The 25,552-nt window shown below is 37.0% G+C and overlaps 1 protein-coding gene across 1 annotated transcript in view; it reads left to right on the top strand.

Moving 5' to 3' along the window:
- AKAP6 (A-kinase anchoring protein 6) overlaps positions 1-25,552 on the top strand; it is a 482,960-nt gene that overhangs the window by 445,115 nt on the left and 12,293 nt on the right. The window lies entirely within an intron of this gene.

Genomic DNA, 25,552 nt, shown 5'->3' with positions numbered 1-25,552 from the left:
TTATCACAGTTAGACAAGGAAAGGAAAGAGAAGGCATCTAAGTTGGAAAGGAAGTAGTAAAACTGTCACTATTTGCAGGTGGCATGATATGATCTGCAGAAAATCCTGACAATTACGCCAAAAAACTATTAGAACTAATAAATTATTTCAGTAAAATTGCAGGATACAAAATTCATTTTCAGAGATCTATACACTAATAACAAACTACCAGAAAGATAAATTAAGAAAACTATTCCACTTGCAATGACATCAAATAGAATGAAATATCTAGGAATAAATTTAACCAAGGAGATGAAAGACCTATACTATGATCACTTTGAGACACTAATGAAAGAAATTGAAAATGGTACACATAAGGGATCCCTGGGTGGCGCAGCGGTTTGGCGCCTGCCTTTGGCCCGGGGCGCGATCCTGGAGACCCGGAATTGAATCCCACGTCGGGCTCCCGGTGCATGGAGCCTGCTTCTCCCTCTGCCTGTGTCTCTGCCTCTCTCTCTCTCTCTCTCTCTCTCTCTCTCTCTCTCTCTCTCTGTGGCTATCATAATTAAATAAATAAATATTTAAAAAATGGTACACATAAAATGGAAAGATTACTATGCTCATGGATTGGAAGAATTAATATTGTTAAAATGTCCATACTATCCAAAGCAATAAAAGATCTGTAATCTCCTATCAAAATCTCAGTGGCATTTTTCACAGAACCAGAACAAAGAATCCTAAAATTTGTGTGAAACTGGAAAAGACCCTGAATAGCCAATGCCATCTTGGGAAAGAAGAACAAAGCTGGCAATATCATGCTCCTGGATTTCAAACTATACTCCAAAACAATAATAAACAAAACAGTATGGAACTGGCACAAAAACAGACACATAGATCAATGGAACATACCAAAGAACTCAGGAATAAACCCATGCTTATATGGTCAATTAATTTACAACTAAGGAGGTAAGAATGTACAATGAGGAAAAGACACTCTCTTCAATAAATGATGTTAAGAAAACAAGACAACTACATGCAAAACAATGAAACTAGAGCACTTTCTTACACTATATACAAAAAAACTCAGAATGGATTAAAATTCTAAATGTGAAACCTGAAACCATGAAAATCCTGGAAGAAAACATAGGTGGTAAGTAAGCTATTATCAAGTAGCTACTGGCTATTTCAGTCTTAACGATATTTTTTTACCTCTATCTTCTCAGGCACATACAACAAAAGTCATAAAACAAATGTGACTACATCCAACTAAAAAGCTTTTGCACAGTGAAGGAAACCATCAACACAACAAAAAGGCAATCTGGTGGATGGGATAAAACCTATCTGATAAGAGATTAATGTGCAAAATATATGTATAAAGAATTCACACAATTCAATATTGAAAAAATTTCAATTAAAAATGAGTAGAAGAGGGGATCCCTGGGTGGCTCAGTGGTTTAGCTCCTGCCTTCGGCCCAGGGAATGATTCTGGTGTCCCGGGATCAAGTACCACATCGGGCTCCCTGCATGGAACCTGCTTCTCTCTCTGCCTATGTCTCTGCCTCTCTCTCCCTCTCTCTGTGTCTCTCATGAATAAATAAGTAAAATATTTTTTAAAAATGAGTAAAAGAACCAAATAGACATTTTTTTAAAGAAGACATACTGATGGCCAAGAGGCACATGAAAAGATGTTCAACATCACTAATCATCAGGGAAAGGCAAATCAAAAGCACAATGAGATATTGCCTCACACCTGTCAGAATGACTATTATCAAAAAGATAAGAAATAAATACTGGCAAGGATGCAGAGAAAAGGGAACCCTCATGCACTGTTGGTAGGAATTTAATTTTGTACAGCCACTGTGAAAATCAGTATGGAGTTTCCTCAAAAAATTACAAACAGTAGACCACATGTTTCAGCAATTTCACTTCTGGTTATTTATTTGAAAAAAAAAAGTGAAAACACTACTTGGAAAGACACATACGCCCCTATGCTCATTGCAGAATCATTTATAGTAGTCAAGATATGGAAGCAACCTAAGTGTTCGTCAACAAATGAATAGATAAAGAAGTGTGTGTTTGTGTATGTGTGTACACACATGTATGCAATGGAATATTACCCAGCCATAAAAGAGAATTAAATCTTGCCATTTGTGACAACATGGATGGACCTAGATAGAAGGTATTATGCTATATGAAGTAAATCAAAGACAAATACCATATAATTTCACTTATATGTGGAATCTGAAAACTAAACAAATTAACAAACAAAACAAGATAGAAACAGTCTCATAGATACAGAGAACAAACTGGTGGTTGCCAGAGGGGAGGGGAGTAGGGGATGGGGAAATTGGTGAGGGTGATTAAGAACTACAATCTTCCAGATATAAGATAAAATAAGACCATGGGGTGTAATGTACAGCATAGGAAATATAATCAACAGTATTCTAAAAACCTTGTATGGTGACAGATGGTAGGTGGTGATTATTTTGTAATGTATATAAATGTCAAATCACTGTTATAAACCTGAAAATAGGGCAGCCCCGGTGGCGCAGCAGTTTAGCACTGTTTGCAGCCCAGGGTGTGATCCTGGAGACCAGGGATCGAGTCCCACGTTGGGCTCTCTACATGGAGTCTCCTTCTCCCTCTGCCTGTGTCTCTCCCTGTCTCCCTCTCTCTCTAAATAAATAAATAAATAAATAAATAAATAAATACATAAATAGATAGATAGATAATCTTAAAAAAATAAACCTGAAAATAATATAGTGTTGTGGCTATTATACTTCAATTAAAAATACAAATTGCAAAAAAATAAAATAAGAGATTTTTGTGCAGTACAATTCCTCCTTTCTTTTACAACTTTCCCAATTTAGTTTTCTCTGTCATCTGCAACATATGAACAAATGTATCAATGTGGAAACACTGAAAGGAAATCAAGATATAAATTAATAAGTAAAAGGACAGATAATTTTCTTCAGTTTTTAGAAATCTGAGAATGTGATTTAAAAAAATAAAACCTTGTAAAAGACATAGGAATAAATTTTAGAAAATAAAACTGGTTTGACACAGTGTCAAATTCCATTTATTGATAATGTCCTCAAATGACTTGCTAGTTCACTCCTAGATTTTTGTGGAGAAATGTCCAGGAGTCATTCGTGCAGACACCTTTAGCACTGAATGGATACATGTGGGAGACAACAACAGTGCATAGAACGAGCAATGGCCTTTTCCCACAAACACCAGGAGATCCCCATGGGGCAACCCCATGATTCCAACCGTTTTGGAATGATCTTACCTTCACATTCATTTTGGGACCCATCTCAGTAAAATACTATAATGATTGTAATATAAACCTGTCAAGTATTCAGTACAGTTCTGCTTAGCCCTTTTCAAAACCCAAACTTTGTTCCCCTAACTCATCATGTAAGTTCTCTGAATGATCCCAACCACTGTTTTCCTTGTTAGGAGGAATAGTTATCAATAACAAATAAATCATTCTTGCTTTTCTAACAGATGTTTTAAACAGAAAAGTCTGTATTCTTTGGAAATACCTTTATTTTTAGCAAATGTACCTTTGACTCCTTAGTAGATTTAGGATTTTACATTTTTATGCTTCACAAAAAAATTTATATATTTTTTTCCCTTTGCCCTGGCATTTGAGAGCTCTAGCGCTGAAAACAGAACCTTGTGTTCAGAAAACTCCTGCACATTTATTGGCCTTGAAAGTATGCAACACATCTAGCCACATAATTGAAAATAATAAGGCCACGATAAATGGGATGGCCCCAGGGTAAAACACCCAAGGGACTCAATTGGTGTCACTTTGCATCAATGTCCATGCATCATGGTAATTGAGGTAACATAACCAATTACCACATTTTAATTAGAGTTCTAAGAACTTGAGAAAATTTGCAATGATGAGACAGCTCACTTTTAAAAAGAAAAGAAAAGGAAAGCAAAGGAAAGGAAAGGAAAGAAAGGAAAGGCGGAGGGAGGGAAAGGAAGGGAATGGAGGCCGGCCCACATAATATGTTACTCAAACTTGTTTCTTGCAAGCCGAGGTTGCATAAAATGATGTTTTGTGAGTCTTTATTTTTAATGCCTTTTCTATCTTGCAATCTTATAATTTGGTGATGCGCTTTGAGAAACCAAGTATTTTAAAATGCTCTTTTGTGACTCAAGTAATAGCACTCTCCCACTCATAGTTTTAGAAATTTATGACCAAAGAAATTCTCTAGAAAGTGGCCTTGGCTTATAATTTCATTTCCTATCTAAGTGTTTCTCACCATTGTAACTTGGAGATTCATTCTAAGTTTTAAGTCCGTGTCTAAACACAGTGACACATTATTAAATTACATATTTCTCTGGCTCTGGTTACTAAACAAAAATAGACCTAGATTCCACCCCCCTCCTCAAAAAAATTAAAGGCAGAAAGAATTACTGCATTTAGAAAATAATTTTGACTTGTGGCAATTATTTTTATAAGGCTAGAGTTTAAGTGAAAAACCTCCTGTAAAATTTTAGTGCTGCTACATAATCAAGTAATTATGTAATTACTTGTACTTAATTACTTACAAGAGAGATGGTTGTTAAAAAATCTTTATACATGTCAAAAACAGCTTTCTTCTTTAGAGTATTTCTAGCTGAGCTTCAAACACCACAAAGCTCTTTTAAATGTAATTTCCAATAAGTTTCTTTTGCTTTCATAAATTTCTTGCCATTTTTTTCAAATATGTGAAAGTGGATTATACACAGCCATACGTGCACTTCCTCCTGTTTTCACTCAGCAAGAAAAGAGAAAGGAAGGGAAAGGGAAGGAAGGAAGGAAGGAAGGAAGGAAGGAAGGAAGGAAGGAAGGAAAGAAAGAAATGCTTTTAAATTACAGTTGAGGGACACCTGGATGGCTCAGTGGTTGAGCGTCTGCCTTTGGCTCAGGTCATGATCTTGGGGTCTTAGGATCAAGTCCCACATCAGGCTCCACAGGGATCCTGCCTCTCCCTCTGCCTGTGTCTCTGCCTCTCTCTGTGTGTCTCTCCTGAATAAATAAATAAAATCTTTAAAAGTAAATACATAAATTACAGTTGAAGGGGGTTGATGTTAAATATAAGTACATGTCCTTAATGTGGGGATTCACAGTAGGCAAAGTAAATTATCAAGGGAAGTTGGGAAATTTCCTTTCCTTGAGTATTAAGGTAGAATGTGGTGACTAGGAGCTTGGGCCAGACTTTGCCACTCAGTAGCAATGTGATCGTGGCAAGTTTTCTAGATTTTCTATGCTTCAGTGTCTTCATTTGGAAGATGGAGGTAAACAATAATACCCATCAGTTAATGTGAGGTTTAAATGAATTAATAGTTGCAAAGTCCTTTGAACAACTGCTATCTCAGAGTCAATAAATGTTAGCTGCTATTATTATTTCTTATAGGGACTGAGTCTTATTTATCTTTGTAATTGCCTAGAAATCAACACAGTTCCTAGCTTATGGGGCAATGAAAATATTTTTGCTGAATAAACACAGGAGCACATGGTGCAGAAGTGAGTAGGAGTTGAGGAAATCTTGTGCAATAGATCATGGTTGATATAACCTCTCCTTTCTAGCCAGAACTGGCCAAACCTAAACCAGATAAATTAATTCTAGACACACCTCCCTCAGCCCTGGTTGATTTTATTTTCTCCATTTTCCTCTTATTTTTACTTTAATTGATGTCTTCTGTTTTAGGCTAAGATTGCTCTTTTTCTCCCCTCAGTTTTCTACGGTAGGAGCTCAATTTATTAATTTTTAGATTTCTCTTCTTTTCCTAATATATGCATTTAATGCTATAAATTTCCCTCTAAGCACTACTTTTGCTGCATCTCAAAATCTTGATGAATTGTATTTTAATTTTTATTTAGTCTAAAATGTTTTAAAATGTCTCTTAATATTTCTTCAACCCATGTGTTGTTTAGAAATGTATTGTTTAATCTCCATATATTTGAGGATTTTTCAGCTGTCTTTCTGTTGCTGATTTCTAGCTTAATTCCTTTGGGGTCTGAGAGCATACATTGTATGTATGATCACTGTTATTTTAAATGTGTTAAAGTGTATATTGTGGCTCAGAATATGGCCTGCCCTGGTGAATATTCCATGTGAGTCTGAAAAGATGTGTATTCTGTTGTTTTTTAATGAAATGTATATAAATGTTAATTAGATCCAGTTGCTTGATAATATGGTTCAGGTCAGCTGTATCCTTACTGGTTTTCTGCCTCATTGATATATCAATTACTAAAAGAATAGAGCTAAAACAGAAATCTCAGCACTGGCTAAAAATCCAGCTATAATAATGAATTGTCTCTTTTTCCATGCAGTTCTATCAGTTTTTGCCTTACATATTTTGATGTCCTCTTATTAGATGCATACATGTTTAGGATTATTGCTGCTTCTTGGATTATTGATTTCTTTATTATTATGTAATGCCACTCTTTATCTCTGATGATTTTCCATGTTTTCTGAGTCTGCTTTGTCTGAAATTTATATAGTTAGTCGAGCTTTCTTTTGATGTTAACATAGTATACCCTTTTGCATTCTCTTAACCTTTCTGAATTCTTATATTTAAAGTGGAGTTCTGTAGACAACATATAGTTGGATTTTTTCTTATCTACTCTGAAAATCTCCTTTAATTGCAATATTTAGACTATTCACATTTAAAGTGATTATTAACATAGTTGGATTAATATCTATCACGTTTGTAACTATTTTCTGTTCATTGCATTTGTTCTTGTTTTTCCCCCTCATTTTCCTGCTTTTTAAAATTTTAATGGACCATTTTGTATTATTTCATTTTGTCTTCTTTTTTAGCAAATCAAAAATTTTAGTGGTTGTCCTAGAATGTTCAATATCCGTGTTAAACTAATCCAAGCCTGCCTTCAAATAACACTATATCTTTTCATATGTGTGCTGCTGGTGACTTAACAGTTTTCTCTATTCTTTCCTCCTATCCCTTATGGCATCACTGCCATTCATTTTCCAAAACCTGTTACCATTACTACTTTAAATTAAGGGTATCTTTTAGCTCAATTAATAATAAGAAACATGATTTTATTTTACCTTTATTTATTCCATCTCCATTGCTTTTTCCTTTATAGGGATCCAAGTTTCTGATCTATGTAATTTTTCTTATTCCTGAAGAACTTCTTTTGACATTTCTTGCAGGGAAAATCTGATGAGAAGCAATCTTCTTATGTTTTTTGTATGTCTGAGAAAGTCTTTATTTCTCCTTCACCTTTGAAGGAGAATTTTCTGGATGTAGAATTACAGATTAGTGAGATTTTTATCTTGTGATAATTTAAATATTTTATTCTAGTCTCTTCTTGCTTACATGGTTCTGATGAAAAGTTCACTGTAATTTTTGTCATTGTTCTTCTATAGGTCAGGCATTTTTCCTGACTTCTTTCAAGATTTTTTATTTGTCTTTTGTTTTCTACAGTTTGAGAATATGATAGGCCAATTTGGTGTTTATCCAGATTCCTGGCTCTGGGTTTTATTTTTGTCATTAATTTTAGAATATTCTCCGTCATTCTACTTCAGATATTTCTTGTCTTCCATCCTCTCTTTCTACTCTTTCTGACATTCCAATTATATATCTGTTGTATCCTTTCAAATTATCCCAAAGTTTTTGGATATTCCATTCTTTTTTATCACGGTTTTTTTTTTCTCTTTGCATTTAGGTTTAGAATTTTTTTAAAGATTTAATTAATTAATTAATTAATTTGAGAAAGAGAGAGAGAGAGAAAGAGAATGAGAACGAGCAGTGGGAAAGGAGGAAGCAGACTCCCCACTAAGCAGGGATCCCTGGGATCAGGACCTGAACCAAAGGCAGACAGATAACCATCTGAGCCACCTAGGCACTCCCAGGTTTGAAATTCTTTATTGACTTATCTTTATCAGTTATTTCCTTGGCCATATCCAGTCTAATTATATCAAAGGCATTCTTCATTTCTTTTACAGTTTTTTTCTAACATTTCCTATTGATTCATTCTTAGAGTTTCCATCTGTGTGCTTATGCTACCTGTCTATTCTTAAAGTTGTCTACTTTTTTCATTATAGCCTTTGATATGTTCATCATAGTTATTTAAAATTTTTTGACTGTTAATCTCCAAATCTGTATCATATTTGGGTCTGATTCTGATTCTTTGACTCTTTAGACTGTTTTATTTTTTTCTTACCATTTAGCATGTCTTATAATATTTTTGTGAAAGCTGGACAGCGTGTATCAGGTAATAGAAATTCAGGTAAATAGGGCATTTTTATAAGGTTTTATGTTTATCTGGCTAGGAGTTAAGCTGTATTTCATGTTTGTCATAACTGTAATTCTTTTATGCAAACCTTAAACTTCTTTAGTGTCCTTGTTTTTGTTTCTTCTGTTGCTTTTGAGTTTTCCTAAGAATTTTTAAGATATTTAACACTCTTTTAGCTCTAATCCACTTGCTACTGGTATTCTATGTGGTGTAGATCATGAGTGAAGTAAGCGAAATATTCTATAATTTTAAGATTAACTCTTAGTGAGGGGTACTGAGTGGCACAGTTGGTGGAGCATCTGACTTTTGGTTTTATCTCAAGTTGTGATCTCAGGCTCATGAGATTGAGCCCCACATTGGGCTCCAGGCTCAGCATAGAGTCCACTTTAGATTCTGTCTCCCTTTCCTTCTGCCATTCCTATTAATGCTGGCTCTCTCTCAAATCAATCAATCAATCCATCTTTAAAAGAAGATTAACTCTTAGTTTTGGTGGGCTTATGCCTTTGGGCTGTGCCCTTCATAAATGTTTCTTAGCTTCTTCACCCCATAGGGGAAATAGGAAAGCGAGGGGTTCCAACCAGTTTATGCTCTAGTAGCTTCTGTTTTAGGTAGTAGATCTCATTTGTGATTATCTGGACCTCACCTGCACCTATAGATTTCAGGATATCAGTTTTCCTGGCAACCTCAGTGCTTGGATAGGCCCAAGAAGAGTCATTGGCTTTCAGTTTGTTTAGATTTTCCTTCTTTTGAAGAGAGGAGTGACAACATCCAAAGCTCTTTACCTGTCATAGCTATAGTTAGAAGTCCTTAGCACTAGTTGAAATGAAGTATTCTAACCCAAACTAGGGCACTAGGGTTTAGCATTAGGTGTAGGGCAAACCTGATCCAAGGCAGCAAGATGCAAATCCAGGAGAAACCTAAGATGCAGGATAGAATCAAGCAGAACTAAGAATCCAAATCTTTGGAGACATCAATCCAAATGGGCAGGGACAGGAGTTTCAAACCTAGATTGAAGCAAATGGGCTATTTGCACAGTAAGCTCCAGCACCATGAGAGTGATTCTAGAAGGAGTGCAGACTTTTTTTGATAGAGAATCTTTAGAAAGGGAACTATTAACGGTACAAGTGGTTGGGGCTGGATGTAGGCTAGCATTTCTCTTAGCAATTTTGGGGTGACAATTTGATGAAAAGTCATACTTTCCTTTTTCTTCTTTTTTCTGTCTTTACCATAATAATTTTAGTCCACCACTGGCACAGCCTCACAGCTAGACACTTGGTCGATGTGTTGACTTCCAGCTAGCCTCTTCAGCCCCTCAGCTTTACCACTATCTGGCTTTAATACTGTTTAATGCCACAGAAATACTGTTGTGACAAAGTTATTACACTAAACGAGGATATGCTGTAGCTCTGTTTTGCTTGTAAATTTGAATTCATAAACTTCCAAGCCATCATAGACTAGCCTCACTCTGACTACTATCACCCTAACTAAGGAAGTTAACTGAGGCAAGATGGAATTACCAGAAATTGAGTTTCTTCCAGAATAGCAGAGGAATTGCAGTTCAGGAAACACATGCTGTAGCAAGCTACAGGTGAGTCCATTGAGGGTTTGGGGTGAGCTGTATTCATAGGCAAATGATGCAAAGATCAGGAAGTCCAACCAGAGTCCAAAGTAGTTAAGTTCAATGGCTTGAGGATGGGGAGAGATTCTTGGCAGATGTTCATTAGTCAGGAGATCAGTCTCAGTCTTCTGTAAATCAGGAATTTAAGAAAAATCGGGTTCTCAGTTCTTAAGTTTTATTCTTCTGAGGGAGAATGTGTGAGATTCTCCAGTCTATATCCTCCAGTTCCATTTTGTATTAAAATCCTTTCACATTATATGAACAATTTTCCCAAAAAATTGTCCATCCAATTAGTTCTAAATATTCAAAAAATGGGCAAAGGGTATGATCAAATGATACATAAGTACTATAACAAATACAAAGGGTACTAAACCAATGAATAAATATCTAATTCAACTAGTAATGAAACAAAAATGCAAAGTAACATAGTATGTCAGTTGCTATTTTTATCCATCAAAAGGAGGGAAAATTAATGACAAATTCCAGAGTTAGAGAGGTGAGAATGGGTTGCAACCGGGCATAATTATGTATTTAGCTACTTAACAATATCCTAAAACATGTCACATCCTTTGGCCTTCTATTTATTCTTCTCAAATTTACTCTCAGAAAATAATCTGAGCCATTTATATGAATATGTCTATCACATTTTATTGTAAAAATATCAAACCTAATTGGAAACAATCGAGATTTCTAATATGTATTTAAGTAAACTGTAAATTGATGGAATATTTAAACCCATCAATGTTTTTCAAAAAGGTTTTCAAGTCCTATTAGTTTTACTTTCTAAAGAGCTCCCAGGGTACCTAGGGTACTGGGTGGTTCAGTCAGTTAAGTGTCTGCCTTCAGCTCAGGGCATGATCTCAGGGTCCTGGGATGGAGCCCCATGTCGGGCTCCCTGATCAGCGAGAAGTCTACTTCTCCCTCTCCCTCTGCTACTCTTCCTGCTTGTGCTCTCTCTTTCTCTCACTCCCTATCTCTCTGTCAAATAAATGAATAAAATCTTAAAAAAATAAATGAAGAGCTCTGAAGTCCATCCAGTTTTCCCTAACTGTACTGCCTTAGTCCAAGATACTGGCATCGCTCATGAAGTGTTTAGGGTATTACTGGCACAGAGGAAGTGCTCAGTAAATGTTAGCTATTCCTTTTACCTGTACCACTACAATAGACTTTCAAGTTGCCTTCCTTCCATCATGTTTTGCCCCTTTCCAGTCTGATCTCTACCCTGCAGCCTGTGTAATCTTTTAAAAACACTCATGTGATCACACCACTTTGCTTGCTTCTCCAGACTTATTTCTAGTCACATATCCTCTCTCTGCAGCCCAGACCCACTACCTGCTGTCAGGCCCCCAAATGTAGCATGTTCCCTCCTGCCTGCAAGCTTTGTTCCTTCTGCCTTCGCCATTCACCATGCTGTGAGTTGCCTCCCAGAAAATTCTTATCATCCTTCAGAAATCAGCTGAAGAGCCACTTCCTCAGGCAAGCTTTTCTTGACCTCCTGGAGTAAATCAAGTTCGCCTCTTATATCTTATCACAGATTGTAATCTTACCCACCAGGTAAATCTTACCCACTAAAACTTGGCTGTTTTATTCAGGACAGGGCATTCAATAAATATGTGCTGAATAAATTTGCAGAATATATATTTATCGAATGAATGACATTATCTGAAAAGTTCATTTTAAGTTGCTTTAGTCTACTTACTTATTTTTTTCTTCCTGTATCAAACTGCCATTAATTCGGTCTTCATCGACCCACTTCTATACCTTCTCATATATTCATAGTTTTCTCAACCAAAGAAACCTTTAATTATATTTATGTCAAGTATAGCTTCCCATCCATGTACCTTGAATTACTTAGAGGTGAGCTAAGATATTGAAACCCTCATCCCTCCTGGTGTGTGAGGTGGGAGCAGGGGGAATAGAATGCTAGGTAGGACCTGGGAGGAGTCCAGGCCATTTGCCTTCTGTGGTGAGTAACCTCTTCTTTCCTTCCTTCCTTCCTTCCTTCCTTCCTTCCTTCCTTCCTTCCTGGTAAGCAACTCTATATTAGCATATTCCATATGTCATAACTTGAAAAAGATTGGGAAGCACTGGTCTAGAAATAATAGGTATTAAGTCTCAATACCAACCCACTGATCTTGAAGCAATAGTCACATTTAAATTTTGATTGAAGAGAAAATATTTAAATAGGGTCAAATAATTTTCTTATCCTGCTATAGGAAGATCAGATTTACTCTAATTTTCTTTTTTATTCAGGTCTAATGTTTTAGGTCTGTTGTTTCACTTGAATTGTTTTTGATTTTTTAAACATATAAATGACTAAGTTTGCTGAATGTCAAAGAAAAGATCTTGTTTTGTCATCCAAGGGGTTAAAATTGAAATACCAATATTGAAAAGACAAATTTTTGCATAGAAGAGTATATTAGTAAAGCAAGATAGTCAAGGCATATCCATAGGCCCTAAGTCTGAAAAACTAAAGATATTTTAACTTAGGTTAAATATTCTTCCCATGGTGATAATACCATCAGTTAATCACTGCTGATTATTCAAGAGTTGGATTCTGAATATTTAACCTACTTGCAAGGATGGTTTGTTGTCTAATGCCATTGAGTCATGGAATTGGAAGGGACTGAACCTATAGGCAAATAATCAAAAGTACCTTGAGTACCTGCTATATTCTCAGTGTTGTTCAGAGATTTATCTACACAGAAGGAGTACAGGACATGATCTTCACGCTGAAGAAATTGGCAAGCTATATGGAGCAATAGTAAGATAATATTGACATAAATGAGACAATAATTATTCCAGTCTGTGTTAGGGCTGAAAATGACAGCACCAATTACAAAACCAAATACAAAGCTGCAAGATACTTGAGAATTGAGTCTATGCTCAGTTCACCTTTCTATCTGCTCAGTGATTGGGTGGTACTATGTAGGAAGTATTCAGTGAACATTTGTTGAATGAGTAAACAAATGTCAATACTAAATTGTATTATTCTATCACTGGTGTATGATCAAATGGGAAAGAAACCATTGAGGGCAGAGTTTCCAGATAAATCTTTATAGAAGAGTTTAAGACTGAATTTTGAGAGACTTGGTAAGGGCAATAGAAAACACATTCATTCATAAAATATTTGTTAAATACTTGCTATAACAGAGGCATAGTGACATGAATGAGCAGGGGATATTCATGAGGCAGTTACCATGATGAAGGTCTGCATTAGAAGCATTATATTACATTTTGGTCATTTTTATATGACCAGATTATGGGATGCCTTAAAAGTCAGTCAGAATAACTTAAAAGAGAAAAAAGCCACTGAAAGTTGTTGGTGTTTGTTCTGTTTTGTTTTAAATGACAGGAGTATTACCCTGAAGGGATTTATTTTAGGAAGCTTGGTTTGAGAAATGGTATGTAGGATTATCTTGAACCACATTGTTCTCCCTTCTGTCTTTAAAAAAGTCTAGGGATAGATTTTTCACAAACTTTCATGGGAGTCTCTGAGAATGTTTAGTTGCCCTTTGAATAGCAAATTCTTCTGGTGAATCACAGCTTTTTCTTGCTGCAGTGTAATTCCATTTCTTGAGTTTGGAGTTTTAGAAGTAGAGAACTTTTTCATTGTCCTAGTTGTAGTAACCTTCCAAATGCTGTAGGAAATAAGTCCCTGTATAGCCTTTCCCTCCCTCCCCTCAGATAAAAGAACTCCAACTCCTTTGACCTTTCTCAAATGGTTGGTTTCTTCAATGTTTAAAGACCATTCCTTGACTATTAAACTTTAATGATATCTAACTAACTAGATTCTCTCACATGACCCTGATTTCTCCTCTTGTTTTTACACTTAAGCAAGAGTAAGTATAATGACAATTCTTCTAAACATTAAAGTACCAGAAGCTCCTAAGATAATCCCATTTCAAGAGCAGTTTTTGGCATATAAGAAAAGTCAACCTTGTTCGATACAGGATAAAGAATTTTTAATTTTGCAGAAGCTAAAAATATCTAGCATTCTCTTTATTCCTCACCTTGTTACCATCATCATTTGTTAAGTGTTATGTTCTTAGCTCTTCAAATAGCTGCTGTCATCCCCAAGGACTGGAAAGGAGTTGTGGCAATAAATATCTAGAGAGTTGTTTCTTCCTCCCTAGGGCTCCCATACATCTAGCTATGAACAAGAAGGGTCAACTTATTTGTAGCAATCAAGCAATAGGCATGTGCAGGAATGAGGAGAGAAGATAAGTTAGCTTAGGACTCTGGGTGAGTCCTGTCGACTTTGTAGTATTTCCTGCTGGAGCTTTAGTGGGCCCACATGGCCTACTGGACCTCCCTACCCAAGGATCCCATGCAAGAAACTTAAATTCTCAGTGAAAGAGCAACGTGCTCAGCCAAAACTATCAAGGGTGGCGCAAGGGCAAGGTAGGGATTCCAACCTTTGTGTATCAAAGGTTGTTCCTGTAAAATGACTAACTCGTGTCATTCAAATTGATGCACACTGAAATTGGTTGAACTCAGAAGACAAAAGCACAGAATATTAGGGGATCCAAATAATCCATGCCTTTTTGCTCTTTTCCTTGTTTTACAGTCTGAAAGAACCCACTTCAAATGAGGAAGGGAGTCCAATTTTCAAAAAGCAGTTCCTCCATTTTTTTCTCTTTCTGAGTGGCACTTAGACAGTAGCAGTGGTAAAATAAACAACAATGTGTTGGATTTTGTTTCTCTTTATCTATATGACATTTGTGTCATCACCGTAGCTCTAATCCATATTCAGGTCTTCATGTTTGGTGTGCAGTAATATGTAAATTATCTTGCCAGCTGCATGGAGCAGTGTTTGTTTATTCTATTTCTTTTGGCACTTCACAGAACTGAATTTCTGCCAAAATGGGGCTGCTTCAGGGAGCACTAATGCTCCAGGAGGAAGTTTTGAAAGGAAACGCACATCATAAGTCTTCACTCTGTGAAGCAGCAAAATCAAAACAAACTTTCTGTTTACTAAAATATCGGTATTATGAATGTAAAATAATGTGTTTGTTAAAATATAATGAGCGCGCTGCCCATCTCCATGATGCTCGGTGTACGTGGGTTTTGGAAATGAGGACACGATGCTGAGAAAGCTGGTGCATTTTTATTCTTGGAAAGAAAGTAGGTGAAATGAAACAGACAGAGACAACATCTAGAAGTTTAAGGGGAAAAGAAATATTTCAACATGCATATTAATCTCTGGAAACACATGGCATTTACATGCATTTAAATGTGGACAGCTGTGGCGTTTAAGTGTTAAAAAATTTCATTAATGATGCATAGAGCTATCTACTTCTGTTGGCAGGCCTTTCAGTCTTCAATCTGACACTTCCTTTTTTATCCAGCAAGCTAATTTCCCCTCTTTTGTGAGTAGTAACTGTTTTCACACTACTGCTTACCCAGCAAGGCTCCTTATTGTTTCATGGTTAATTATCTTCTCCAGCTTCACCTTCCCCAGCAAAGGGAGCAGGACTGTTCCTCCCCAGCACTAATGAAAGCTGGGTTTTATGGGTTACACTGTGTAAATAAACGCAAGGTCTGATCAGGCAACATAATAAATGAGTTCCTAAAGTTTATGGAGTCACAGCTCATCTAGTGATTTTACTAAATAACGAGAGAAAATGATTAATTTGTTGGGAGGAGGGACTTTAAATTTGGAGGAAAAAAAAAAAAAACCCTTTGTTACCCCAGTGTGGAACCTATCTGCGGATAAACATAAGGGATGCCTGCTTCTCCAGGTGGTCCCCACGCTCCCTGAGAGCAGTGATGATGTTTGCTGGGAGAGTGTCTTGGGTAAAGTAGACCTTTGAAAAATATTGTTGATTTGGTAGGAGGTGGAGGTCACCTACGTTATATTTCCCTGATTACTTGCTCTTTATTAAGGACCAAAAAAAAAAAAGCGGTCAAGGTTTATGTAGTCAACATATGCTACGCTGTGCAAGGACTATGCAAAGAAAGCAGACAGAAGGCACAAATGCTACTGCTGTCGAGTGCCTAGAATAGTCAGTTCAGCCGGTCCTGCCCAGGTAATTAGCTCCACTGGCTGGTCAGTATCCTGCCTCCTTGGACTCAGCATAGTCTCTAAATCATAGCTTAAGGACCTATATCTGAAGGGCTTGGGGCTTGTAGTTATTTTTGGTTATCTTTTGCTTTGAAAAAGAATTTTAAGGGATTAAGGTGACCCTAAACCTCTAATATTGCTTTTTTTTTTTTTTTTGATTTACAGAATGAATTCACATTTTGAGATTATTTTTCCTCTAGAATGAAATTTACATGTCTTTGATTTGGGAACCTTTGATTTGGGTTACAGTTTGAATTAATGTCCTGACATTCAAAACTCTCAAGTGCCTCCTCCATGAGAGACCAGGGCCAGAGCTTCTATTGCAATCAAGATGGAGTTTTTAAATCTAATTGGATCTTAGGATCCTCAGTATTTTTCTCTTGAGATCGCAAAAAAGACAATGCCCCAGGGATTCTACATTTTTAAAACGTCTAAGGATTCTAGGAATCAAAAGTAAAAAATCTCTTGGAAACTTACTTCAAAGATGTTTAATACCTTATAGGAAAATTCATCCTGAAATTTCAAGCGACTTTTCCAGCATCAAGTGTAACTTGTATACTCTCTCATCACTTTTACTGAAGGAATAGTGACAATGCAAGGGAGGTGTTCTAGCAATTCTGAGAATATTGAGCTTCCCTAAGTCTAAAAGCACTGATCTGTAAAGGAATCTATTAAAGGTGTAAATCAAATGAAATAAAATCAGATAATAGAAATAAGAGTTAAGCCATCATAAGAAAATGAATCTTAGAATAGCTGCCTGTTAATCGTTGTAAACCTTGGGCCAATCAGGATGATAAACTCAGAAAAGGAAGATAAGTTTGGTCAATTGGGAGGGAGAAGAGATTAAAATTATATGTACTATTTTTGATAATCCTTAATTATCAAAATTGGCCAACATTTTAGTCTTGTTTTTTTGTTTTTTCTCTCTAAACAGTGTGTTGTAGTCACAGCCTAAGAATTAAACACAAAAACCAAAACAAAACCACCCACACCCTATTTATCTGAAAGGAACAAACAGATAAGAACAATAATAACCGTGTAGGCTCTTAATATGTACCTTGTTAAGAATGAAAAGACACACAATTCTCTCAACTAATATGTACTTTGTAAAGGGCGCTATGTGACGTTTGGCTTTTCGAGCAGAGCCCAGCATGTTGGCAAGGCTCTCCTTGTACACTTGGGTACCTCAGGGGCATGCCGCAGATTGCGTGTTCTTAAAATTCAGCCTGAAGTTGGAAATCCAAATGTATGTCACAGAAAAGCCCATGTGTTGGGAAACTTGGTTTGTTTACAGCACTTTTCACCTCCTCTTTACTATGAATATGCTTTGGAGGTTTTAAAATTGTAAGTTTTTGTTAATGGGAGATCCTTATCATAAAGGAGGGATAAGCGAATACTTTGCACTAAGGCAAAGATAAGGCAAAAACTCCTTCCAGAGGCACACAACTCACATGTTCTGTCAATTCTGACAGCCAAAAGGCAAACACCAGACAGCTAAAACAATGCCAGAAAAATGAGGCCACATGTTATTAGGCGGGGAAAAAAGTCCTTTACGAAACATGGCATGTGGTTCTGTCATTGTCAACCAAGTCTGTTTTCCATGTGCTAGAATGTAGAAAATGCCACCATTTTACTGTGGTCGGGTTTTACAACTTTATTGAAGTCATGACCCTTCTGTGCTTCGTTTTCTTTAAGTTCTATATAATACTATAGGGATCAGAAAAAGAAATTATTTTATTTAAAAATCTTTTCCTAAGCTTTTTGTTTAATTAGTTTCTCAGCAATTCTGAATTTAGTTACTTTCTTGAAACTCTGGGGGAAAACTTCCAGGGAAACAAAATAGTGACTAAGAAAGGAAAAATAACTAATTTTCCTATTCAGTCTATTGTGTATATAGAATGACAATTTCTATATGTCTGCATATAAAGCAACAGTCAAGACAAAATAATTTTTAAATGGTAGTAGATTATTTTTCTAGTTACTTCCAGTAAAATATTCAGAGTTGGGTGGGAAGGTACCTTTTTTCTACAGTGGATGCCTGACAGATAGGAGTAACGATTTACACAATAATTACCTTATATAAGAAAAACTTAACTTGAATCAAGACATTTGACTATTGCCACTATAGCTTCCGTACTACCACCACTAAGGTTACTACATCTAAGAGTTATTTAGTAATTATGACAATATCTACTTTTTAAAAATTATGACAATATCTACTTTTTAAAAATTTATTGGCACAAACATACAGCTTCTTAATCTAAATAGCATGCCAGTGGGGCAGGCTCTCCAGTGACACTGAGATTGTAGAAAGGGGAGAAAGCAGTGCTCATATGTCATAGTATCCTTTCTTCTGTGGAATTCCTTCCTACAGTCTCACGATCACCCTGTTTATGGAACCCTCTACGTTCTTTGGCTTCCATGGTCTCTCCATGTCTGTTCTCCTTTCAAGACTGATTCTAGAGGATGAGAAAGGTGGTAAATAGCCCGGTAGGACATGGCTCCCATTTTTAATAGCAATTTTACTCTAGAGCTGGGATTCCTTCTGGCTACTCTCTGGCACATCTGACGCTCATTTCCTCACCTAACCAGCCTCTAGGATCTGCTCTCTCAAAAGTTACAGATAACTTTCTTCTTGCTAATTCAGTGGTTTTCCCTTACCTCCCATTCTTCTTCTCTATTCTGCTCCTATAACGCTCTTAACCACCCACTACTTTAAATGTCCCCTTCTCTCAGTTCCCAGAATATATAAGTCCTACTTGGATTTTTCTGCTATTTGTTCCCTCTGCTGGCTGCTCTCCCCTCCTATGAAAGTGCGCATTAAAGCTCTGTCCCATCTGCCTCTGTTTCTTACTGTTCCCTCTTCTTGCAATGTCCCCCCCCCATACTTTTTCTGAATTCCTTTCTCTTCAAAGAAGCCTATACACCCTTCAAAATAATAGACAATAGCAATGTGACTAAACTCAAGGCAGGAGAGTCTATAGGGTGAAAAGAGGCAAGACATAACTGTGAGACATACTGTCATCTAAAAGGCAGCTGAAATGGATTTTATGAGGAGGCTTAGCATCAAAGTAATCAAAAGAGGAGGAAATTTCAAGAAAAATGGAGTCAAATACTACAGAGGAATCAAGTAAAATAAGGTCAAAGGAGATCGGGCTATCCCAGCAGATAAGGGCTCTATTAATCCCACTCCTCTCGCCTCAAAAGAGACTGTTACATCAAAATGAATGAAGTTGAGCAAAGAGAAGTACTATAAACAGGATGCTCTTTTCTTCAGCATTTCTGAGAATGATGAGCATGTGCACAGACAAAACAGTCTATAACAAAAACTACCTTTATTAATAATATATGCACAGAGACATAAATGAATTCAGAAATACTCTCTTTTGTAATATTTTTATAAGCAAGTTTCTTAAAAAAAAAAATAAGCAAGTTTCTTGACACAGTGATGAAGTCCTGTTATGTATGTTGGTCTTACAGGCTTTGAAACTCAACAGGACTGAAGACTCCTATTAGCTTATTTGTTTTATTTTATTTTATTTTTTAAAGATTTTGTTTATGAGAGAGAGAGAGAGAGAGAGAGAGAGAGAGAGAGAACAAGCAGAGGGAAGGGCAGAGGGAGAGGGAGAAACAAACTCCAACACAGGACTCAACCCCAGGATCCCTGGATGATGACCTGAGCTGAAGGCAGACACTTAAGCAACTGAGCCACCCAGGTGCCCCTGTTTTGTTTTGTTTTGTTTTGTTTTAATTGAGGTGAAATTAACATAATGTAAAGTTAATTATTTTAAAGTGAATAATTCACTGACATTGAGTACATTCACATGTTGTGTAACTATCTCTTCTATCTAGTTCCAAAACATTTTCATTGCCCCAAAGGAAACCCCACAAATGTTAAGCAATTGCCTCCCTCCTCTCTTCCCACCCATTTTTATCCTGTCTTTATGAATTTGTCGAGTCTGGAATTTTATATAAATGAAGCCATACAATATGTAATTTTCTCTCTCTTTTTTTAAGAATTTATTTATTTATTCACAAGACACACACACACACACACAGAGAGAGAGAGAGAGAGAGATTGAGATGAGGCTGAGACACAGGCAGAGGGAGAAGCAGGCTCCATGCAGGGAGCCCGATGTGGGACCTGATCCCGGGACCCCAGGATCACGCCCTGGGCTGAAGGTGGCGCTAAACCGCTGAGCCACCAGGGCTGCCCTATATGACTTTTTCTATAGCATATTCATAAGCATAATGTTTCTGAGGACACTAGCTTTTTCAATTGAGAGGCAGCACCAACTAGAAAGTCAGGAATTCTCTAGGTGGTTTCATCATGGCAGAATTTAACCTCAAGACCATTCCCCAGATCTCCTCAATGGTTCATAAGACCACATCCAAGTCTTTCTGCATTCAGTTCACTCAGTAAATTTTTTTGAGAACCTGGTTTTTGCCAGGCTCTAGTGGCGACAAGACAGATTGCCCTCATGGAGTTTATATATGGGAGGAAAACCCCTGATTCTTAATACTGGACTCTTTTTGTCCCTGGTTCCTGCTGAAAACTAAGGCAATTTTTGCTATTAGAAAACTTACTTTAAAACAACATCTAATGGATTTTTCATCTTCAGCAATTCCAGAAATGTTCTGTAGAGTCAAGACTAGGAAATATGTCCATGTCAGTACTCATTTTAGTGAGATTTGTGAGATGACTGGGTTTTACTTGTCTGTTTTGAGTTTCTGATCAGCTTTGTTATTGAAAAAAGAGCATTCGCTAGAACAGTTTTTGATCATTAGTGTGAGATAGACTTTCAAAGCATTTTCTGAGCTGAGACAAGTTGCTTTAACATTATTGTCAATCTGATAGATAGTGAGCAGGATTTGATTGCTCTCATGTGTCAGTTGTGATAGAATTTCACAGACAATGGACCTGCCTTTTTGAAAAAAAATATTTTCAGGAAATAGAAAGTGCTTGAGTTATGGGCCTTGCTGAGGGCTGGGCAGGTGTCTTTTCTCATCTGGTTATTCCTGAGGGATAAGCCCAGTCAGGACATACAAAGACAAACCCACACCCCATTTACAGTGCGATGGGAGCGAGTAAGGGGTCTAATTGATATTTATTTCATTAAATTCCATGCATGTGGTTGTACTAAAGAGATTAGTCAACCAACCACCAGTCTTCGTGCAAACAGAGTTATGGTTATTTAATTGTCAGCCTTAATCTCCTGTCCCACTTCAGCAAAGGGAATCTATGCTAATAGCTGATCATTGGCGCCCACAGTGTGCCAACCCTCTACCCCCCTATATGACTTGACATACATTTTCTCATTTGAAGCTCCCAACATTCCCTAAGGTGGATCCAATGTGCTGTGATTATCCTGATATACAAATGATGGAACTGAGGCCTGTTAAATAGCTGAACTAAGTAACTACATAACTGTTAAATAACTTGCCCTGGACTACAGAGCTAACATGGAGAGGGGGAATCCAGGGTTAACACTCAGATCTATTTGAGTTTCTACTCTAAATCCCAAAATGATTTATAAACAGTGAACACTTTTGCTTTTCTTCCTGTTTCTTTTTTCATCTATATTTTTTTCATGCTAACTCTGAATCTATTCTCTGCTCAGAAAGAGGCAGATTACTACAAACTCTGAGTTCTCTTAAAAGCTATCCCTTCCGGGGATCCCTGGGTGGCGCAGCGGTTTGGCGCCTGCCTTTGGCCCAGGGCCCAATCCTGGAAACCCGGGATCGAATCCCACATCAGGCTCCTGGTGCATGGAGCCTGCTTCTCCCTCTGCCTGTGTCTCTGCCTCTCTCTCTCTCTCTTTGTGTGTGACTATCATAAATAAATAAAAATTAAAAAAAATTAAAAAAAAAAAGCTATCCCTTCCATTTTCTGAGAACTAGTGATTTGTTGTGGTTGTTGATGTTGTTTTTGTTTTTTTAAATAAAATTTCCACCCCACTCAAATTTCTGGAAACAATTTTGCATCTAGTCCTCAGATACTGTGATTTGGGCAGGGGGGATGCAAGGGAAAATAATTGCATCAGAAAAGCAGAAAAAATATATGAAAGTTGGAATTTCCCCTTGTTTAATTTGATCCACCCCCATCTCGATATATTATTTCTCCCTCCTGTCCAACACCTCAAAATTCCATGTGGTCTGCATTTTGCTCCAGAGTAAATACACAGATCTTTATTCAATTACATTTAATGATGTTTCTGTTTTTGTCATTTTTATTTATTTGTATATTTTTGTTATATTCCACTTTTCAATAGATAAATCTCTATTCCTAGGACTTTGCAAGTGGTATTGCTTAATAAACTCCTGGGTCTGGAATAAATAGGAGGAACACAAATTACAAGTCCTTCTCATGGTTTTGCCTATGTAGAGCACCAGAAGTTTGACTGGAACATTCAGTTCATGCTAATCTTTTTGACATTCTTTAGATTGTCAAAAGATGCAACTTTTTAAAAGAAACTAAAGGGATCTAGAGGTAGCTATATCATATCTCTGTTGGGTTGTTTCATAGTGTCAAGTTTCCTCACCCCACACTTGAGCTGGTAATATGTTTCTCATTGCTTATAAAAACCCACTTTGTAACCTAAAATTTTAAGAAAATCCTAGAAATGGGAGACCTAATTCAATTAAAGCCATACATGTACAGAAGGAAGTTAATTCCAATATATGTTACTTGCTACAATTGGATCATCATCACCATCTTTTCTCCATCCTCTTTTACTTTCTCTGTAGATATTGTACTGAAATAAATAACCTGCTTCCAAGAATAAAAAACAAAAAACCAAAAACGCAGCACCAATTAATTCTACTTATTTCTTGAGCAGATCTTGCAGGGGTGTGTGTATGTGTGTGTATTTATATAGAGCTTTAGGTTTAGGGCAAATTCTGCACGTGAAGTAAGTTTATGAATGAAAGACCCTCACACAAATTAATTTAATTCAGAATTATCTTTGGAATTGCATCTTTCTATTGGAACCTCATGGACTACTCACTATCCTTTTGGTTTCAGTCAAATATTCTTAGATTTTGCCTAAATCCATTTTTGATTTATCACCTTATCAAAGACAGGATCATTTGTGCCTTTTAAAAAGTACCAGACAGTTCCTCTAGAAAAGCAACAACAACAAATGGTTAATTAGCTTGAGCATTACTGGCTGCTGAGCTATCATCAAAGAGAGCATTCGACCAAATAATTTTCATGCCAGTTACATCACTCTATGCATATATCATTTTTCTCAAAGATAACTTTTTAGTTATATAAATATCCCAATGCCCTTCCCTTCCACTTGGAAACTTTCTGTACTTTCTTGCCCCCAGGGGATGTTTTATGTTTGAGGTTAAATCCTGAGGAAATGGAGATTTTATTGAAAATATTGACAGAATTTAATCCACAACAGAAGGGAGTGAATGAAAGCAGAACAAATAGCACTTCCTTAATATGTAAAATTTAAAGCCCAAAGTGAACGATTTTCTAAAGGATCTTGACAGATATTCTCAGGAATTGACATATAAATAATTCCAGCAATTACAATAAATTAAGGGATGTATGGGAAGAGAGAGTTAAGGAGGGGAAAGGACAGAATTACATTCAAAAGTTTAATCTTTTCCTACAGAAAATTTCTACTCCAGCTACTAATGGAGCAGAGGATGTTCTTTTAGGTGCTGCTGTTTTATACTTTCTGAGGCTTGCATTTGTAAAGCCACAAAGATAGCATTTGGTCAGAAAACGACTATGTCATGGAGACAAGTCCAAGTTACAGGTGTCACTTGGGCTAAGCTCCTGACACACACCCAGATGGCACAATTCCTGCATCTCGTGTGAGCCCCCAGGTTTGGGACTCTCATAGAAAAATCTGTGCTTAATGTTTAAGTCAACCAGAGAGTTACAAAGAGAGCTTCTTTGAAAGACTAGTTCAATTATTTATTAGCACTCTCAGAGTACAATGTCAGGCAAGATAGTATTTGAAATTAATATACTATTTGATTAGACTGATTGATTGTTTCTACAGCTGAAGATTTTAACATTCATTAGCCATACTAAGCGGTCATTAGTACTTCCTTTATCAGCAAGCAAAGAATAAACAGAAATTCTAATAAAAATTCATCACAGCGAATGTACTCCATACCTGAGTATGATGACTGCCAGTGTTCTAGATTAACTGCTGTAACTTTGGCAGCATGAAAGATTTCTGTCATAAAATTTAAAAATATCCCTTAATTAATGTTTACTTTGTAACTGGACTCTTTTAAGTAGGCTATGCAGATAATCTCTTACATATCCAGTATAATAAAGTGCTAATGGGTGTTTTACACTTAATGAGGTTGTGTTGTATCCTTCAGCTACTCATTCCAAGAAGGACTGAAGCTTTCTTAGGAAAGTTTTGTGAATGTGTTGCTGGTGAGGCCTTTTTCTCCACTACTGAGGAATAAAATCATCATGGCCTGTTTTTCAACCAGACTGTTAAAATATTTCTGAGTTCTTGTGTAAATATGCTGACCTATTACACTGTGTGACATCTCTTTCTGCCTAGTATATCATGAATCCCTTATGGTTTTTACGACAAATTGAGAAGAAGGTAGGCAGAGAGAACCCTTTATGAATTGACTCAAAGTCACTCTAGAGCAATGCTGCATGTATTAAGAATTATAGCGACCTTACATTGACTGCTCCCTCAGCCCTTCACAAGCCTTAGCTTAGTAGTATTTAGAATTCTCTTGAAAGATGGATAGTACTAGCCCACTTGAACAAGAGATACAGAGATAGGTACTCAGAAAGGTTAAGCAACTTGCCCACGGCCACACACCTGGTAAGCAGCAAAGTCAGCATTTCATTTGCTCTGCATAGTTCTAGAGCCATGTTTATCTGCTTGACTACTCTGCATAAACATAAGCTGAGCTGCAAAGTTCTATTTGAGTTTCTATCTATAGGTGAGCCTTCCAGGGCCTGCATATCTATATCATCTCTCTTGGCTCTCACATGAATCTAGACAGCTGTATGGCAAGTGAGGATGGTGAGGGAATCTGGACAGAGTCCAGGAGCCCATTCAACTACTGTGTCCCAGAACATGTCAAGCTTACCTAAACCAAGTTAAAACCAGGACATCCAAGGAAAGATCAAGGATCCCAACCATGCTGGCACAGTGCAGTGTAAGAGAATCTGGGCTAGGTCAAACTTGAGTAAGGAAAGTCTTTAGATAGTTGTTATTCTAGGGCTTGCTGGTGGGCTGGAGGGGAGGGTTCCTGCTTATATTGAACAGGACCAGGTCTGACAATAGTGAGACAAGTTAACAAGATCAAAGTAGAATGTCTGTCATAGAAAGAGACTGGGGGAGAGAGAGAGACTAAGAGAACTGAAGCCCAAGACTCAGGGTCCAGTAAGATGTAAGTGAAGAGACCAGTCAAGTGTTGTTTAACTTGGGTCTATTTGGGAGCAGAGCCAAATTCTGAAAGGGAAGGCGGAAGAAAGGATAGACAAGCAAGGGTCTCTGACCATGATTGGCTCTACAGGTGGCTATGAGTCTCTTCTGCTTCCCCAAGGCAAGGCTGCTTCAAGTGGGAACCCCAGGAATAGAGGCAAGAAGGGGTCTGCCATTGTGGCTGAAGA

Source organism: Nyctereutes procyonoides, unplaced genomic scaffold (assembly GCF_905146905.1).
Source record: "Nyctereutes procyonoides isolate TBG_1078 unplaced genomic scaffold, NYPRO_anot_genome, whole genome shotgun sequence".
Lineage (NCBI taxonomy): Eukaryota > Metazoa > Chordata > Mammalia > Carnivora > Canidae > Nyctereutes > Nyctereutes procyonoides.
Note: the sequence above shows the minus strand (reverse complement) of the source record. Positions and strands in the feature narration are given on the sequence as shown.